Below are 21,582 nucleotides of genomic sequence, written 5' to 3'. Positions count from 1 at the left end.
GTTTAAATTTCTATCCAATTTCACAAACATGCCGACGTCATTTTCTCGAAAAATAACAATATCTGAAGAAGCTATAAGAGTACCTAAAAATTTTAAAAATCATTAATAATTAGGTACACATTTTTTGTACACTATGTATTACTTGACTCAGCATTTAGTGTTGTTATTGCAGGAATGTGAATTTCGTTCACATTCTGATCAATGCTTTTTTTCTTATTTGAATCAGATGAAAAATAATTATTTATTTTTTTTATTGTTTTTCGTCATTTAAACAAATTAAGTAATAATTAATATAACAGAAAAAACATAAAATAACTGACAAGGTTTACTGTTTAGCGTCAGTGATAGTACAGACACAAAATACTAAATAGACTAAATATAATATTATAGATGATAACTAGAGCAAAGACTTTCATGCATTTGCATATTTTTTCTAGTTAACTTTGTCGTATGCGTAATATGTACAAAATACATTTCATAACGTTTATGATGAAATACTCAAAGTTTTTTGTGCATATTTTTGCATATTTGAATATTTTTTGGTTTAAGGGGCATATTTTAAGCTTTTAGTGCATATTTTGATGGTTTATCGAAAATCATGCGCTTTGGTGAATATTTTTCATGAATTAAGGTTAACAATTTGTTATAAACTTATAAAGACGAAGAGATAAATTTTATCTTAAAATAATAATAATGGTCAGTATTTATTAGGGGTGGTCCGATTATAGAACCGATACATGGTATCGGACGACATTGGTGGTATCGGAAATATCGGTATCGGTTTATTTTCAAAACTGATATTTGAACCGATACCGCAAAAACTACTTGTGATTATAATATCGAGTATCGGTTTTATCGGTTTGTGGTATCGGATTAATTTTAGTATCAGTTCATGATTTTGCCAAAAAAGATGATTTTTTTATGTAATATATTAAAAATCAACTTAGTTTTTACTTGTGATTATAATATCGGGTATCGGTAAAAAGTGGTGTCGGCCCATCCCTAGTATTTATTATGTCTATTTTTGTATTTTTATAATACAAATCGAATATAAAACGATAAATTAAAAATGATATCAAGTATCTATAGTCAGTGGGTAGATTAGATTAGTTCTAGAAGATTTACCGCGTGTGTGTTAGTTTCGTGTGTTTAATAATTCAGTGCAATTCTAATTTAGGTAAGGTGAATATTTGAGAATAATTCAACAATTATTTTAAAATACCTTTTTTGTTTTATTATGTGCAGAATAATAATTAAGAAGATTGGGATCCAACATTCAAAAGAAATTCCAAATCAATTTAATAAAATAAATCTAGTTAAAACTTATAGTGAGTAATAATAAATTCATTTTTTTAAGAGCATATTTAACCGCATATTTTTAATTTTTTGATGCATAAGAGCGTATTTTTAAATGCATATGGTATTTGATGATTTTTTAGTGCATGAGTCCTTGCTATAATGATCACAATTATTATTGCGACGACGCCCCGATAACAAACAGACAAATACAATGTAATCTAAATATAGTTGGGTTTGTTTTAAGCGATCACGAGTCGGTCGGCAATCTAAGATTAAATCACTTCTCAACAGTAACATCTATTTTATAATGCTACTATATTTCAATATACAAGTATAAATATATAATATTTGATATTTTGTGTTTATACATATATGTATATGTATAATGAATGTTATATTATATCGTCGTAATATTAATTTTAAATATTGGCTATTTTTGCAGTTTTAATAAAGGACCTTAAAAATCAATGGGGGGGGGGTTTGAATACCCCCCCCCATGTGTACGCCACTGGTTTCTTCTCGTATATTTGACGCGTTTTTATTTTGTTGAAATCTATACGTGTTCATGTAATTTTAGCATATATCAGCGAGCACAACACAATTACGGTTTCGGTAGATCAAAACACGAAAATTAATAAACAACACTGTTCAAACGGCCGTTTTGATTTTCGAAAAGAAATATATATATTACAACACGCGGTGTGTATTCACCGATAACGTGAGTACCGTTTGGCATCAATGTTGCGCTGCACATGAATTGCTTCCCAAAATCCCTTTTTTACATAAATTGCGTTCCAAACATATTTAACGATTATACGAATTACGTTTCGACAACGTTTAATGACTACACGAATTGCGTCCCAACGTAAAAACATTATTTTCATACAGATTTAAAACTCTCGATAGGTTAAAAATATTGTTTTTTTGTCGTTGTTATATTAGAAATAAGTAAAACGAAAATGTGTAGGTTTAAATTATAGGAATGTAATATAATAATTAAAATAAACAATAATAAAAAAAATGTATTAATTAAAAAAACTGGTAAAAACTTAATTATTAAACTTAATCAAGACGAGTTAATTGGCCACTTTCATATTTTGCCATATTTCCCTTTAAATAATCTTCTTTTTCACGTACCATCACTTGTCTGTTTTTAGTTATATGAATAATTTGTTGTTTAATACAAGTTTCTTTATGTACATTTTTTAAAACATCTGTAAATTGGAATATATTTAGGTATATTGAGTAAAACATAATATTAAACTTGCAGTGTATGGCTTCACAATTATTCGTAGTTCGAATTATAGAACATGAATACATTGCCCACACAGGTAGGTCACAATCAAGCTTTATGTATGTATTTAATATATAATTGAAATATTGCTGTACTTTTTCATCCTCGGGTAAATTTGGTACAATATCGTCAGTAAAACAATCCTCTACCATATTTCATATTATTTTATATTTTATATTATTAAAACCATATTTCATATGGTTGTAAAAATGAGAGGCCAAAAAAATAATAGTAATTATAATTAGTAGTAATATTATTAATTAGTAATAATTTAAATAAAACCGGACGCAATTCATATAGTCGTTTAGATTAGGGCGGACGCAAATCGTGTATCCATTTTTTTTCAGAACGCAATTCGTGTGTAGCTCAATGTTGTTGAGAGTATTTCGAATGCGAATAAAAACAGACCGAATATTGTTACGATTCCTTCGTGGATAGCGTGAAGCCTTTTTGACATTGCCGAGTTGCATTTGACGTAAAAATAAGATTAAATATGTTGTATTTATGCGATTGTATAATAAAACCACTGTATAGTGGACACTAGAAAGGACTGTACTTTGGTACAGTATGTCTACTATAAGGAGTTGCAATTATTTACAATTAAAAACGGTGCATATGTCTTAAAACAAATATCGTTATCATTTTTATTTTTAAAAATAATTTTGAAATAAAATTTTAATGAATTTTACAAAAGGTATTTGTAAAACATTTTCTAGTGGAAACATCAATGACGAACAGATGCGGGCAAATAATTATATTTTAATTTCGTTTTTGTATCTTTCTATAGTCTATAATGGCATAGAGATTCATTTACATTGATGATAATTTCGTTTGAAATTAAAATATTTTTATATCTCTATTAAATGTTCAAACGTATTGGCACTTAAATGGGCACGTAAATGTTAGAGTTTTGGTGTAGGTATTCTACTCGAATGAGTAATAAGTAATAATAAACAATAAGTTTTCTATAAAATAATGTATAAATGTACATACATAATACGCAATTTATGTATTTATATTTCTTAAAACCGATGAATAAATAATTAACTAGGTACATTTCTTCTAAACGCATCTTCTTACAAAAAATTACAACTTTTATCCGGTTATTTTTGCACTTATGCCGTATACGTGTATTTTAATAATTTTAGTTACAAATATAATATTTAATAAAATATTTAGTTAAAAAAAACCAGATTTAAGAGTAGCAGTTTCTAATATAAAATCCAATATGGACATGTGGATAAAGTTACCTTTAAACCGTCTACCAGATCCTGACGCATATTACGTGGCTCAAATTTTTGAAGAACGTGTAGTTTTAATGTTATTGTGTGCACATAATATCGAAAAATTAAACAACTGGTTAACACACATCCTATTACCGCTTATTCATTAACATTTTTTTTTTTCTTTAATATGAAAATAAATAAATTAAACAATAATAAATTGACGTAACTGCCGTGTTTTCTTATATAGAAAGAGTTTCTCCAAATGCAACAGAACCACATTCCAGAGTTCGGACATTTTATTACAATTATTTCTATCCTCGTCGATTTCCACAAAGGAGTGTTTTATAATAGATTGTATAAAAGATGATTTATGATGGATAACAAGTAACGCGCAGATAAAACGACGGCCGGGGTGTTTTTATATCCCCGTCACCAGGCATACGTACAATGTTATTTCAAAAATTTTTACTATTATTTTTTTCTGTTTAGTTTCTACACACGTATACATGATTTATTCCGAAAATCAAATCCCCGTTACGGAGGAAAAATAACATTATCTAAAACCAATGTAGATGCTTTCACAGGTATTGATGCAGTGCATGATAGTCTTAAACAATGTACATCTTATTATTATAATCTTATTTATTTTGACATGAATTTTATCGCTGAGGGACACGCTAAGACGTTGTTCGAAACGATACGTCGGATGTTGTGCCCATCAGTAGCGACAACCGCATATAAGTGGCATGCATGAAGGCGCAGGTGTTTCGCCGTGTAATCGACAACCTTGAAATAACCGCCGGCCACGGTCTCCTGCAAAAAATGCACGGCCACCCGACAACCGATATGCTTAACGATTTCTACGAGTTTACTATGAAGACCCATTTGTTTTTAGACAAACGGTTCATTTTACTCGTCTGTGTAAAACATATCTAGGGTCTAGAGGTGCCTACGCCCCGGGCACAATTCCTAGGAGAGTGCAAAAATTAAAAATTTGCAATTTAATTGTTATTAGTTATAACTTATTACTTCTTAGTAAAAGTAATATTATGTATTTATGTATTTTTGTATTAACTTATATGATTTATAAATATAATTATGTTATACCTATGTATCTACTTATAATTATAATGTATATTTATATTTTAATAATTTATTGATTTAAATAAAATTAACAAACACTTATATAATCATTATAAAAAATTATTATTTATATTGTGTTTGTAAAAAATATTCTGTTTTTTTATAAGTTTTTTTTATAAATTAAAATATTTAAGGACGCATTTTGCAGTGTTGTTCTGAACGCAACATTTGGTTGCTACGGCCCTGCTGTTACCATGCGCGCTTGTACTGAATTAAATGTTATTATATCTTAAAACACTGTGAGTATATCTAGTAGTAGTAATAGTAGTTATAATTGTTGCACTTACTCTTTTTTGAACTCGGTAAAATATGCTATTAATATTAATTAGTAAGACTCCGCGGGCCCCCCACGAGTTTTTCAGTGGAATTAATTACATTTTTCGAAAGAATTTAAATTCAAAATATCTATTACTTTTTCTACTAAAATATTTAAGTGTAAATCGGATAATTGTATTACCGTTATATGCTTATATAGACAGTTACTTTAATTATTAAAATTAAACAAATTAAAGTCAAAAGTAATAAACGTATACTTATAATTTATTTTTGTTTAAGTTGATGCATCCAACTTGATAACGGAATTGTTACAGCTAATTACTTAAACTAATACAGTAATGTAATCTATATTTGTAGGTTGAAAGCATAAAAAAATAAAATGTGAAGCCCGAACACATTTTACTTGCGTGTGCACTACGCCGATAAATTTACCTTATAATTATTGTAGATGAATGGAATAGATGTGCCGTAATCCAAACCATAATCTCTCCCATCACTTTTTTTTTATATTAAGCTATTCGTTTTCGAGTTATTGTAACTTAATTGGGTGTGCATTAATACATCATCAATGAAAGAAAAGAAACGATTCGCTGCAGATGCCGATGGCCGAACAATAATGATCGTCCGAAAGATTCCCATTGAATCTTAAATGGTTTATGAAATAAATATAAAATATAAGCTATACTGAGATTAATAGTAGGTAACCTATATAGTATGATATAATAGTAATGTGTATTTTGAAAATACTACAAAGAACAAAAACTTTACAATGAATACCATTTTACAGGAACCACACGAGCGGTCGACAAGGGCTTATTTGAGTTGAGGCCATGGGGAGGGGGTTGTAACGTGGTCGGGGATGACCAGTTAATTATATGATATTCAGGGAAGGTTTTCTAATCCTTGTGAATATATTATACTGTAGCTCGGGAGCATAAAAGGAAAGATCTTAATATTACAAATAAATTTAGATCGATTTAGTTTAGTTATTATTATATAATATACATATATAAATGTGACTTACGGACTATGGACTACATCAAGACAATATGGAGTTCAGCTACATCGGAAGAACGTCGTGGCAGAACTGCCGCGACTTAATGTAATATCGTAAACATGTAAATTAACGTGATGTCTACTCAGCAATATCCAAATTACATGAGTAGACATTAATAATATGTAACAATCGTTACAGGGTGAAACTAATTTTGCTTCAATACAAACTTAAAAATAATTTACAGTTCATTACAGGGATGTATCCAAGGGGGAGGGGTTCGGGTCCGGACCCCCTTGAAATTTCTACATACTCAATGGCTTAATTGTAAATAGTATATGGTGTATTTTAATTTTCCATTATCTTCAATGTACAAAGTTTATAGATTATATAATATACCTATAATGCATAAGGCATGTTTAATTTATACTGCGTTTTTAATATTATTTATTATTATTAATTAACTAATGTATTTTTTTTATAACACTACTACCAAATAAATATTGATCTCAAATTATAGTACCTACCTATTATAGTAAACCTTTGTGCAGAATATGTGTGATGTGTGTATAACTATTGTAACTATTACTTTAGTTATAAATAGTAATTTGTTGGTATTAAATTAAACTATAATTATAATTAGAGAACATATAAAATAAAAATGTTGGACCCCCCCCCTAAAAAATTCCTGGGTACGCCCCTAGTTCATTACCAACAGCTCATGTTCCTGTTGATCATTCGAGTGTATAAATAAAAATATAAGTGCTAAATTGAATTAAATATGTATTTAATAAATATATTTAAAACCTACTGCATATAAAATAAGTATTAATAATAACAACACAAATAGTTCTTATATTAAAATTGTACCTTCAGTCTGAATCCTGTAAAAAAAACAACAAATAATCATAGTAGTAATAGTATCTATTAGTTATTTTTTAAAAACTTTAAGAAACAATTAAGATAAGTAACTTAATTTTACATATATCTAAGTAGAAAACATAAGGTTGGTAAGTGGTCAAATAACAAATTTCAAATGTTTTTTTTTCATTTTGGCAAATTTTTTGATTGTTTCATCAATGGATACAATAATATTTTTATGCACATGCAGTAAAGCCAAACCGTTCTATGCTGGCCTATTCTTGATCTTAACCATGTTTCTAATTTACAAAAATATATTTTTGGCCAATATTTGCAAGTTAAAGAATATGGAAACAAATATTGTCAGTTGTTATGATTATTATTGGGGTTAGGGACTTCTAGCTCTATAAAATACACAAATATGCATGCATTTGTGCACAAAAGAATGACTAAATACCTATGCACAACAAAAAGTACCAAATATTATGTAGTAAAAAAAAAAAAAAAAAATAGGCGAGTAAAATTATTAAGGACTTATATAGCTCTAATAAATACAAAAATATACAATAGGTATGCATAAATGCATCAAAAAATGACTAACTAGTAATAAAAACAAGCATATCTATGTAGCTCGATAAAGTTAACGCGTTCAGTGGTACATAATGCGAGTATTAAATGTATCACAATATTTGTGGTCCATATGAAGCGCACCATTGTTACTATTATTATTTAGTATAACATATTCGTAACATGCAGTATTGTACCACTTACTAATAATATATAATATATTTTTATGTTACAATCGTTAGTTTTTTGGTAGTAAACAAGTTTTAATAACAGTATTGAAAATTTCAATTTGAATACAAAGACAGTGAAAGCTACGGTAGAATAAACTATAGTTTATAATATGTGGATTATTTATTTCTTCACATTGTTAATTTATTATTCACAAAATTCATCAATAGACTACAGTATCTGATTTAATCGTTGAGAAATATCAACTATTATCAACAGTTTTCGTTTTGCACAATACTCATTTAATGGATGCACTAATTTTTCGACGTTTTAATATGTCATCGAATGAAATAAAATAGAACAAGTAAATAGTTATAATATTATATGAATGGTAAAATTTGAAATAACAAAAAATCGATATTATATAAAGCAAATGTGTCGAATGTTTATCTTTGTAATAGTATTATTTATATCTTATTCATATATTTTCATACTGAGTACATGTGTTTATTAAATATGTTTATTTAATACGTTTTTACATACACAATTTCTTAATTATTATAAAATATTTAACAAAATAATTTGATTTTACCAATAAAATGTATTCGAAGTTTAAGTAAACCGTGTTTAAATATTCGTGTTGATATTATTTATCTTGAACGGTTAATTAAGAAAAACCATAAATAAAAAATATAGCTCCTCGAATAGAAAAATTCTCATTGTTATAAAATAATTTACAAACGGTATGAAATAATATTAATATATATTATATATTGTACATTGAAAATTTAAGTTTATAATAAATTATAATTTTTCAAAACAATAACATAATGCTCCGGTCGAGAAAACAACCACCAGAGCTTGAAATAAATATATTTACAATCTATTAAAATCGATCTTAATTCTTGTTTTTAAGATAAAATTCAAAATACATTGATCAAATTAATAGAGTTTCTTTAAGAACCTGTACGTTGATTTAGATCCGTTGTTTTTTGCTAACGAGACATTGAGAAATAAATTATTTTGTTATAACCGTTTAGCGTCAAATCGAGTTTGAATATTCCGGAAGTGTATGGTCGATTGGTACGCATTAAATGGTATCGGGCAACAATTATTATTGTTTGTACTTGATAAATCGGGATTTACGTGGTTCGACTTTTTCGTAATACGTGGACGTAAAAGGACCGGTTTCCAACGACAATTAAAATATTCTTCGAAAAAAGATCTAATGTTATAATGTACGTGCCATTGCATATCGTTATCTATTATTATGGACATAAGATCTCGTACAAAAAAAAAATAACCGTCAGTGTAACAAGAACATTATAGTATTATTATTATTTTTATCGGATAACATTCCGTTCCGAGAGAAACCCGTATATTAATCCTGTACATTCGTGCGTGCTCTCGCGCTATGTTTATATCTCTTATAGGTGTACTCGAAAAAAACATGCGTCTCGAGATTTTGGGCGCGCCCCATTCACATGTATTTGAAATAATAATAGTAATAATGGGTTGGGTAATAAATTACGTGCCGTACACATCCCGCGGCACACACAGACAATGTAATAGAACCCCCGATACACATGGTAACCGCTAACCGTGAGAACGTTCACGCAAGCGCGCGCACATACCAACGCTCCGCCGGGGTTATAATCAAGACGGGTATGGGGAATCGACAGCTGCACCGCAGACGGTTTTCGTCCGATGCATCTGCCCGTGCGTGTGCACAGCGACATCGCGGCGCCCATCTCGTAAACGAGTTCCCCCCTCCCCCACTCCGGTAGAAATATTTTAAAACGAGCCTGTTTGTACATGTACAACGGTTTGAAAACGTTTCGGTACGAAGTACGACGAGCAAGAGGATTTCTGAACTCTGTTTCGTTCGCTTCCCTATCATTATGTGTTTACATATTATATACATTATGTACTGAAGTGTTTCACCGACACTAAAATATCTTATACTATGTATAGAGATAGTCTTATACGGATTATAGATTTATTCGATATTTGTAGCATAAATGAATATATATCTTTATTTTAAAGGGTACTATTCGGATTGATCTAAAAAATGTTCACTAAAATTGATTTAAATATTTTTTGGAATCGTACATGATCGACTGAATAGGTAGGTGAAAAAAAGTAATTTCATTGTATTATATTCAGTGGTAGTTCATGAATTCTGGTGGTGGTGGTGGTGGTGGTGGTGACTTTAAGTATAATACTTCTAGTCATAGATTTAATATATTAAATATAAAATAATATACTGTACACATATTATTAATTATTAAATATTATTGCAAGGGGCTCATAACTTTTAGCTCTAAAAATGGAAGTTATAAGCTTAGTTATAAGTTATAATATGCTCATAAAAATATTCATAAGAGTGCTTAAATATGCACTAAAAATACAAAAGTATAAAAAAAAAATTATATCATGTTGAAAAAAATTTTAAACTCTTATTACGAATATTAACACGTTTACTGCCATCTACTTTTTTTGTACATTGCCCGGAAGGCCATGTGTACATTTTTGTGTACACGCCATAAATTGCCAAACTTGCTTCATGTACATTATTATGTACACTGACGTTTTTGAACTCATCATATCCGTGTACAAAATTCTGACTCGGTACTGTTGATTTTTGATAGGAATATGAATCTCGTGGCCCTTTAGACCATTTCTATATTTTTAGCGAACACGTAGCAGTACTTGTTACTATTGTAATATACTTTTAATTTTGACTAATTTTAGACATCTGAATTGAATGTATTCTCTAATAAATATTAATAAAATTACAATTATGTATATGATTTTTATTTTACATATTCCACTTTGACATAATATAATTATTAAAAAAAAATTATTGTTAAAAAAACATTTAGAAATATATAATAAAAAATTGAATTTTACGTATTACTTATAACATTATTTTTTTTTATAAATGATACCTTTTCAATTTTTACAATGTTCAAAAAAAATTTCCTTTATGGATATAAAATAAAAAATAAATTTGCGTTGTTTACTAAATTACCTATGCCTTTTTTGTTTTGTGGGCAATAAAAAATACTGTAAACTGTACTGATAATACTGTAGTAACCTAATAATAATATTAAAGAATATTACTAAGTCTGGTCTAGGAGGCCACGTGTACATTATTTTGACACGGTCTACATTTTGAATTTTCCGTATGGAAATGTCTTTTTAAAATACTATAAAACATTATGCCAAATAACAAAACATTTGTGATAAAAAATTTTTTTTTTAGATTTTGACAAACATACAAAAAAATGCCTATGTATGAACGGCAATTTTCCCGTGTACAAAATAATGTACACATGGCAGTTAACGTACCGATCGCGTCGCTATATGATACAAATAAATATTTAATTTAAACCGAAATAAGAAGAATTAATTAACTACCATGAGTGAATTATAAATATCAATAATAAATACTACTATAATTACTTGTTATTATTAAGAGAAAATGTTTTAAATGGTACGGAACTGAAAAAGACTTAAAAATGCAAAATATCAAATAACAAATTTATAGCTCACATAGGTATTTCTGGGACCTCTCAAAAAAAAAAAAAAAATGTAAATGCTTCAAGTTAGGAGCCCTGATTATTACTTTTAAGATTAATATTTTATCTGTCAAAGTATCTAAAACATAGTACCTGTATAAGTATATTATAGTATTTATTATTAAATAATTTCAAAATAACTGACTTATAGAGTTATTTTATGAATAGAATCCATGCGTCTGTTTTTCGCTGATGAAAAATGGTCCAACTAGTGTCTAGTCACAGGCAGAGACGCGTTTAACGGGGGGCAAGGGGGGAGGCAATTGCCCCAGGCAGAACATTTTTGAGGATCAACATAAAATAAAAAATATATAATTATAATTTTTCTGTATGACTGTATAACTATAATATTTTTTATTTCTGTTACATATATTATTTTTTATTTTGAATTGTAATTTTTTAAGGGTGGTATATTTTAATTTCTTCTGGAGCGGCTCCATAGCTTAACACGGCACTGGTTGCAAGCCGCAGTATAAAATAGAAATACAATTTATAATGTCATGGATGCTGTACCTTCACACTGCTGGTCGTCCAGAACGCGTAAATAATAAAATAGTTTAAACGAATCTAGGTCAAAATATCCAAATTTATCCGTTTTTCCGAAAATTAGTACATTACACTATATTTTCTAATACAACTAGCTCAAATATCAAATTATTTAATTATAAAAAAACCTAAATTTTCTGAAAATATTAGCTTAAATATTAAATTAAAAAAATTAGCTCATAAAATTAATTCAACCTATATACGCTGTATATTACTAAAAGTATAATAAATTACGTTAATCGTTATATCACAAAATACAGAGTGATTTTTTTATCTTGAACCAGTTAATATCTCGGGAAGTATTAGGAATTTTAAAATAATTTTTTTTTTAACTTTCTGGGTTTTACTATTTTACACTGTGTTACAATTTTGATAATTTTAACTTCCTCTCTTATTTGATAAAACACCATCAAATTTTGATTTTCAAATAGCAATACCTATTTTCGATAGCGAAAATTTATAAACATACTGAAAAAAATAATTTTAACGTTTACAGAATTTAATTTCAGTAATCCGTTTGCAACTTATTACCGTTTAAATATTCGTTCAATTTACTGCTACTAGGCAATTTATCAAACCCAACAGTAAAAACCAGAATTCAAAATGGAATGATATCTCAATTTAACAATACCCATAACGGTCATAATCGATAATAATATACTGTGATATTGCTACTAACAAGTCAATTAAATAATTTGATACTAATTTTTAGAAAAACGGATAAATTTGGATATTTTGACCGATTACCAGTTTAGGCCACGGTCACACGAGCGTTGAAAGAACGGACGTTGCAACGGACGTTAAGTTATAACGGACGTCACTACTCTAGTCACACGAACGTAAAATAAAACGTCAGTTGTTCATTTCGCTTTCTACAAAATGGACGATTTGGATACCGCGATTTTTGTGTACTCTGCTATACGAGTATTACGAAAAAAAAAACGCGTGAATCGAAAATGGTGGGTTCATCCAATAAATAGTGAACGATTATTAAATGGTGAATTTTACAATCTATATAACTTGCTGAGAGCTGACAATGCGAAATTTTTTAATTATTTTCGCATGTCTCAAAACACATTTGACGAGCTGTTTAATAAAATTAAAACAAATATAATACGTCAAGATACAGTTATGAGATCTGCGATACCAGCAGAAGAGATGTTGGCAGTTACTTTGAGGTAAAAAATAAAAAAATATACAAAGTAATTGAACGATTTTCACGATTAACGTGCGTCAAAACAGCGTTCATGTGACCGAGTCGATAATATTTAATAATAAACTACAACGTCCGTCGTAGCATGTATCGGACGTCGTCGACGTCGAACGGACGGGAAATCCGACGGACGTCAAATGTGTGACCGTCGTAATATAATTCAACATAATTCAACAACGGACGTTGTGACGTCCGTCGTAACGCACGTCAGTAAAACGCTCGTGTGACCGTGGCCTTAATAGTATATATTATGTTATCTTTATGACTATTTTCCGTTTAATCGACGATCGGTCGGTATCTGCTTAAGAGGACGCTACACAGAAAGTGAAACGTATACAATAGCAGGCCATATCCGAAAGGTTTATCTGTCGAATTTGTCCCTTGGCCGACCAAATCGCTCAGTTGATTTGTACGTATATGGGATAAAAATATCACAGACCGCGAATCGAACGTTATCGCTAAAGATATTTTTGAAAGATAAATATTGTTATTTGACTTGTACGTGTATGGACGGTCACAGTCTGCAGTCCACAGTTTTAGTTGTAAACACCAACTACACACGCCTAGTGGTGTCGTTGATTTTTATAAATTTTTTAAAATTAAAATTTGTACTCTTGCTTTGTTTCTCTTTTACCTATATCTCCTGCTATGTCTTTTTCTGAGTGGAGTAAGAAGTTGCTCATAGATTTTATTAATTTCTATAAACAATATAATTGTTTATGGCAATTGAAAAGTAAAGATTATACAAACCGAAACTTAAAAAATAGCATACGCACGTCTCGTAGAGTTAGTACCACATTTCCCTTTAGCTAACACAGATTTTGTAAAAAGTAAGATACAAAACCTAAGAAACGCGTTTAGGAAGGAGATGAAAAAAGTTGATGCATCAAAAAGAAGTGGCAGATCCATAATAATAAAAATAATAATTCATTACTCTGGGCCCCCTAGATTTTATTGATGTTTTAAATATGAAGGGAAACATAGAGAATTAAAAATGTACGTTCGAACTACAACATCCAGAAAAAATATAACTTTAACTTTAGCAAAAAAATGCCAGTATAAGTTTGCTCATATCCTTTTACATTACAGTGCTCAAGAAATCATATTAAAAGAAAAGCACAAAATACATAGTTTAAGTTCAGATAATATATGTAAAATTCTTTCTCTGTCATCTTTTGATTTTTGTTGTTACAACCAAATAGAATTTATGGGAACATTTATAAAAAAGGATATTATTTGACAAAATTTATAGAAGAGATGAGGTTGTTTGAAATTATAAAAGTAATAGTTTTTAATATACCTACCGAGTAAAAAAATTCACATTCTAGCTAAGCAAATTAAGATTATCAACTTTAATTCACATTTTGAAGCATTTGAGGTAAATTGTAATAAAACTGTTGTTGAAGATTGTGTAATTTATAATGTAGACGAATTTAGTGGACCACCAATTAACATAACACCATCACCATCAGGAAAATTAATGATTCGCCTTTAAGAATTTTTTTAACATTTATATACTCATATACCTACTTACTGTAAATATTATGCTTTTCAAATATAAATTGTTTACTTACTATATATATTTTATTGTATAATGGAGCAATTTGAAATTTTTGACAACATACAAGAATCTTTACAATCAAATAATGAAAATAATCATTTTGCGAGTATTTTTAATTTTTAACCTTTACATTTGCATGAATCTCATACTTTTCTCTGGATTCTTTTAGTTCCTGCAATAGTTTTGACATACTATACTTACTATAAAAAAATATAGTTAATCATTGTTTGTATATTAATAGAGTTTAGATCCAGAATCTTCTGCTATTGTAATGCCAGTAGTACCAGGATACTAGTAGTACTATATATATCCGACCGAAGATCTTCAACCTCTATTACACTTGCTCAATGATTGGGGATTGGAATGCGTTTATCAAACACTGCTTGGTTAGTTAGTTAAAAACCAATAGAATCATTGTTTATTATAAATTATTATATTATTTTTAACAATATTTGGTAAATTTTTTTTAGCTGAATTAATAGATCTGAAAGTGATGAAATTGTTAAAAGATGAAGGTTGTAAAGAATTATTGAATAAATTTCCATTAGCAATTCGAGTTTTGTTCATTAATAATTTGGAAAATTGGAAAAAAAGTTTATCTGAAAATGGAAATATTAGTACTACAATTCCACAAAATATTCCTATCACAAAAACATTTCAGCAACAAAAATCTGTAGTTCATAATATGGGTCATATTGATTTGGGTGTCATATTGAACGCATCAACTACTGGTGGAATGATATTAGATTATTATAAAACTAACAATAGGTTTAATGATAATATTAGATCATTATTAGTAGATATCATCATTAGTTACATCATTACCAAAAAAATGATTATGTCGGTCAATCTTGCTGATTTTATTGATGATAAAATAATTTCTATGTTTCCATCAGAAGTAAAAGTAAGTTATAGTAGTAATAAGTAATTACATAACTGGTACTAACAATAACTGTTTAAAAAATAATTTTAGGATACATATTTTATGAAGTACGAATCAAACAAGAATCCAAAAGGAAAACTTTACTTAAAGTTTTATAATTCCATGAGGTTTTTAAAATCAACTGGTCTTGTTAATCAAATGTAAAAAATGTTGATAAGCCCATTAATCGCAAACATAGAATACATTTTGGTAAGATATTTTTAACTCACTGCCTAGTGGCTAGTATTTTTACTTATTGCATTTATGATACGTCTCAGAACCAGAAAAAGATATCAATTACATAGTGGATCAAATTAAAAATAACAGAAATTGTGCATTCCCGGAACTTGAACATAATTGGAAAGCAACAACAAAATTTAGGTTAAACGAAATTCAAAAGGCAACTTCAATAAGTGACATAATTAGCGACTGGAATAGTTTTAAATTACCTTTTGGATACCGACTTGTAAGTACCTATATATTTTGTGTTAAGCACAGTTAACGTTTACTTTTATTAAAAAAAAAAATGTTATAAATAATCAAGGCTGGGCACGTTAATGATACTTTTTGATTCAGTTAAGTTTAAATCAACATTTTAGGTTAATATTGACTTCATAACATTATATCCAGACTGTCAGGACTTGATGAGCTCATTTGAAGAAAAATCCGAAAAAATAATGAATTTGATTGATGAGATTCTTCAATTCGCAAATTATTAGAAATATTTAAGGATACTCTAGACATAAGTCAAAGTAAACATTTTTACTCAGAAATAATATATTTATTAGATTAATTTTTGTATGTTAAATTTTTCAGATGTAACGAATACAGTTTTGTTTTATTTATTGCATGCCATTTTTGTACCAACGTTTAAAAAAGTTTCTAGAGCCAGAGACCATAATGGAAAAATAAATCAAATAAAACACTCCATTAAAGATTCACAAAATAGTTTCATGGTTTTTAAGAATTCGGTTAGTGAAATTGAACAATACATCACTCTACGGCGCAATGAAAAAAATCCTATCCAACCATTTATTTTAATAGTTGGTTCACCCATATGTCCAAAAGAAATAGTTGTTTTCTTTGATTATATAAAGTATAAAGTTTTCTCAATTATTAATGCAATTGATGTATGTTTTAAATTAATTCATTTGTTTAACTTAGAGTATCCAACTGAATCCTTTATTATTTGGATATTTATTCAAAAATATTTATACAATTTGAACACAAAATTTGATAAACCGTGTCATACTCTTGGACAAATATTATCCGACTTAAGACAAAATTAATTTTTTTTTCTGTAACTTATATTACTCATTTATTAATAAGTGTTTTTAATATTTTTTAATATTTAATATTTTTAAAATATAAGTTTTTTGAAGTTCGAAATATATGAAAATATATTATAACTAGGGAACGGATTTATATGTAAATACATATTTTTATTAAAACGAGATATTTAAAATTTGATAAGAAATGTTCATGATTAAAATCATTTCTATTAATATGATGCTACTTTTATTTTACATATTTTTACATATTTTGGTATAATTCCATATTTTTACATATATCACTAATTTGTAAATATTTTTAAACATATTTTGTTATTTCATCATTCATACGTCTTCTTCCTACAAAAATACAAGAAATTATTTCAAATTTAGATCCAGAACTTATATCGCTATTAGTAAAGCTCAAAATATTATGCAAAATGAAACATTGAAAACTAATTTAATTTTCATCTCAGTGAATTTTAGTTTTATTGCACATACATTTACAAAATAAGAAACAAAAATATGTCCTTGAATGAAAGTATGCAAATTGTCGAATCAACGATTGCAAAATGAAAACTCGTAAACGGACCAATAGGCGAAGTTGTAAAAAAGAAAATTCATGTTGTTACAGAGAAAAATTTCAGGCCATATTGATTATAAATCAATCAATGACATAGAGTGGCAGACATCCTTCTAAAATTTTGGAATTATCGCCTTCTAATATTATGCCCTTCAAATATGCTTAAATCAACCGATGTAGGTTAATGTGGAACGATCATTTAGCAGTTTTAAAAATATTTTTAGATCTAATAGGCGATATTTAATATTTAATAATTTAAAATTGTAATAATTCAATGCAACAAATCATTTTGATAATTTAATAATTATAATTTTTTTTTTTATTAAATTTTTTTCCTACATATTTGGATGGTTTTAGCACATATTTTATAAATTATACTTACATAAATATGTACATATTTATATATTTTTATTACATATAAATCCGTTCCCTAATTATAACTATTATTTTTATTATAAGTCTTGTTCAGAAACTATCCACACTAAATATGTGTTACATATTTCTTCGAATCTATAAAATATTGAGTTTTTTTATTTGTAATGCTGTTGCTGAATGATTTAAGTATAATATCAGATATTCAATAATTAAACAATACTGTGTTTATTGGTACTACAAAAAAAATATTGTAACCAATGATAAAATAATTGTTAATAGTACAATAAAAACTGTATAATTAACAATGTATATTGGTTGGTTAAACAAGATACTTTATACCTAATTAACAATATGTTGGTTGAATCTACAATAAAAATTAATATAACAATCATATAATGACTGTTAATTCTACAATAGTAACTGTATGATTAATAATGTGTATTGGTTGGTTAAACAAGGCTGTTTGAAAAATAATAACAATCATCAAATTGATAATAAAATCTTGTTGGCTCAATATTAACAAGATTATTGTTAATTTAACATAGATTTTTATTATTATGATGGTGGTTTTTCTTTCGGTGTATGAAATGTCCACTTGTGTCTGTTGATTCATCTATAGATACCCATATTTTTTTACCAGTTACATAATTTCTGATAATTTTCATATTATCATCGTAGCAATCATTTACATATGTTTTGCGTAAAGTAGTAACTGTTAAAATTTCTTTTCCGATGTATTTTTCCAAAAATGACCGGAAATGTATGTTATTAATTTTATGTAACGGAATATTACTTGACATCAATGCTTTTCATAGATCAAACGAAAAATTTAACTTTTTTGTATTTGTTACTAACTGTTGAATTTTTGAATTTTTATTGTTGGTTTTCTTATTTACTGCTCTAGAATGTTTATCTATTTTTAGATGTTGTGTCACAATATATCGTCTATCGGTACATACTTGCACTTCACACATTTTACAAAAGAGAATACTGCCATCAGAAGAAAATATAGTGTCACCAAATTCTGATACGTGATTTTTTAAAATGTCTGATTTAATCGGTTTGAATTTTGGCATTTTAACGGACGAAATTGATGCGAAAAAGTATAACGAACGACTACAGTACGGGCCACAAAAACATGCGGATAATTCTAGCAACCCCATTACTGTTAGGATTTCGGTATTTTTAAATATAACTGAATGCTGATAGACGATAGTGTATGTTATTGAGGGACAAGTTTTTATCTTAACGACCAAAATGCGATAATCGCTCTATAGCAGCGATTCCCAAACTGTGCACCGCGGTGCCCTAAGAGCACCATGACCATTTTCTAAGGCACCGTGGTCAACGTACGGTTCATAACAAATAGTTTAAAATGTATAAAATTGTTTTTCCATATGGTTTTTATAAAAACTTTATAGCAAATAATGTAATATTTTCTATTGTATATTCGGATATTCTCAGTTTAACCTTATACCTACCTAATAATTTTATATAATAATTATAACCATAATAACAATAATTTTTATTTATTTATTTTTTAAGTTTAAAAATGCATTAAATTATAATTAAGTTAAATTTTAATAAAATTTATAAAACTGGTTATCAATAGGTTTTTTTTTTGTTCTGTAATTTAGTTCACAGCAAGGCACCGTGGGTAAATTGGATCCAAAAAAGGCACCGCTGAAAAAAAATTAGGGAACCACTGCTCTATAGAAATAATAAGTAGGTATTAAAACAAATATAGAAATTTGTTCACTGCTACGTTTAGTTACTTTTTACCGCCTATGTAGGTAGGTATAGGTTATATAGGTTTATACCCGGTGTGCAAAATCCTATAGCATAGTTGTCATACCGATGGTTGCAAATAAGTGCCTATTGACATCTCAGAGATGTATTATGGACATAATATTAGTACATAAAGATTAACGGAACTTCTCATTTTCTGCGCATAGACTTCGCAATGACTATTGTTTAGAAAATAAAAAAAAACCATAAGAAGTTTTTTTCACACTCGTCGAGATTCGAACCGTTCACCCCTACCTACCTATTTCTAGACCTATACTACTGGGACCGTCGGGATGAAAATATAAAATTTTCGATAACAACTTTATTATATATATATATATATATATATATATAACAATATCAATATATTTGAAAAAATGGCAATTAGAATGATACAACTTGATATGATGTTGTGGGTAAAACCCTTCGTGATAATTCTTATAATTTATACAGCCGCAATGTACACAACACACCAGTAAATACGCTTTTTTCGATTTACTTTGTTCATCATACTATTATGGTCATTATAGACATAATAAAAATGTTAAATATAATCTTATTTTGTAGAAAATTTATATGGATTTACCAATTCAACAAAAACCCATGGTCCGATAATCACTATAGAGGCACGATCAGTGCCATTTGTATCATTATAGTTATTATTATCTATAATAATATAATGTACTATTGCAAATTAAAAACTGGTATTTCAAATTATGTTTCGTTAATTTTAAGACCGCAATTAAACGTTATATGCATATATTTTGCTTTTTTATTTTGTTACTTAACATGGTCATTACTTATTACAAACTGAACTACGCATGAAAGTCCTTAATGTAACTAAATTATTCCGAACTTCATGCGATGACACATAGAAATTGAAATGTGTAGTCAATTTTGGGACCCAAACAGTTAAGTACTTTGCATACAGATTAATAATTTACATTGCATTTTCAATCTAAATATGCCTACGTATAGAAGTCTTTTTTGCCATAAGTTTTTAGTGATGCTCATAATATGGCTAATGGATATAAAATGAGGAGGTCAAATTTAAGATCTAAACAGAATATCACATAGTAGTGGAAGTCACATTATTGCACACCAGGTAGTATATAGCGTTATATATATATGTATATAAAAGTATATATGTGGGATATATAATGGTTACTAAGGGCCTGATCATAGGCGTAAATAAGGGAGAGTAGTTGCTCCCCTAGAATAAATTAGGAGGGGCATTGCCCTCTTTGATATTTCACATACCTTGTTTAAAATTAAGCACAAAATAGCTGATTAGCTATTACTATAATTTTTTTTTTTAAATCTTAGGTTGGTAATTTTAAATTTTCGCTTAACTAACATAATGTTAGAAAATTAATAATTTTATATAATAATATGTAGGTAGTAAAGCAGTGTTTAGCCTCGGACACCCTTTTCGTTAGATATGTAATTATATTTTTGCCCCCCTAATAAATTTCCAAGTTACGTCTATGGGCCTGATTTTATTAAATTTTCCGACTAGGTCTTTCAATTAACATGATAAATAATTTAACTGCTATTAAGAGTATACATAAACGTTAAGTTTAATAAAAAAAAAAAAAGAATCTTGGTTCTTATTTATTATTTACTAAAAATATATAGTTATATCTATTATGAACAGTTTTAAGTGTTTCAACATTTTTAATTTTATTTAAATATTATTTGATTATTTTTATATAATTTAAAAATATTGAAAATGGTAGCTCAAAGCCCGCGCATCCGTTGTCTTTACTAAACAATTCATTATAGTAAACATGCAGATGCTGCTCAAATAAATTAGTTTTCTAAACTTTTAGCAGTAAGTACTTGTACATAAATAATATAATTTTACACTTATTAACAGAAAAAGTAGATATAAAGTTTCATTAAAATAAT

At 28.0% G+C, this 21,582-nt stretch overlaps 1 pseudogene; it reads left to right on the top strand.

Annotated features, from left to right (window-relative positions):
- The first annotated feature begins 3,821 nt into the window (after nucleotides 1-3,821).
- LOC112694333 lies at nucleotides 3,822-16,943 on the top strand (annotated as a pseudogene).
- Nucleotides 16,944-21,582: the final 4,639 nt, after the last annotated feature.

The sequence above is a fragment of the Sipha flava genome, unplaced genomic scaffold (assembly GCF_003268045.1).
Source record: "Sipha flava isolate LNK unplaced genomic scaffold, YSA_version1 127_pilon_pilon, whole genome shotgun sequence".
Classification (NCBI taxonomy): Eukaryota; Metazoa; Arthropoda; class Insecta; order Hemiptera; family Aphididae; genus Sipha; species Sipha flava.
Note: the sequence above shows the minus strand (reverse complement) of the source record. Positions and strands in the feature narration are given on the sequence as shown.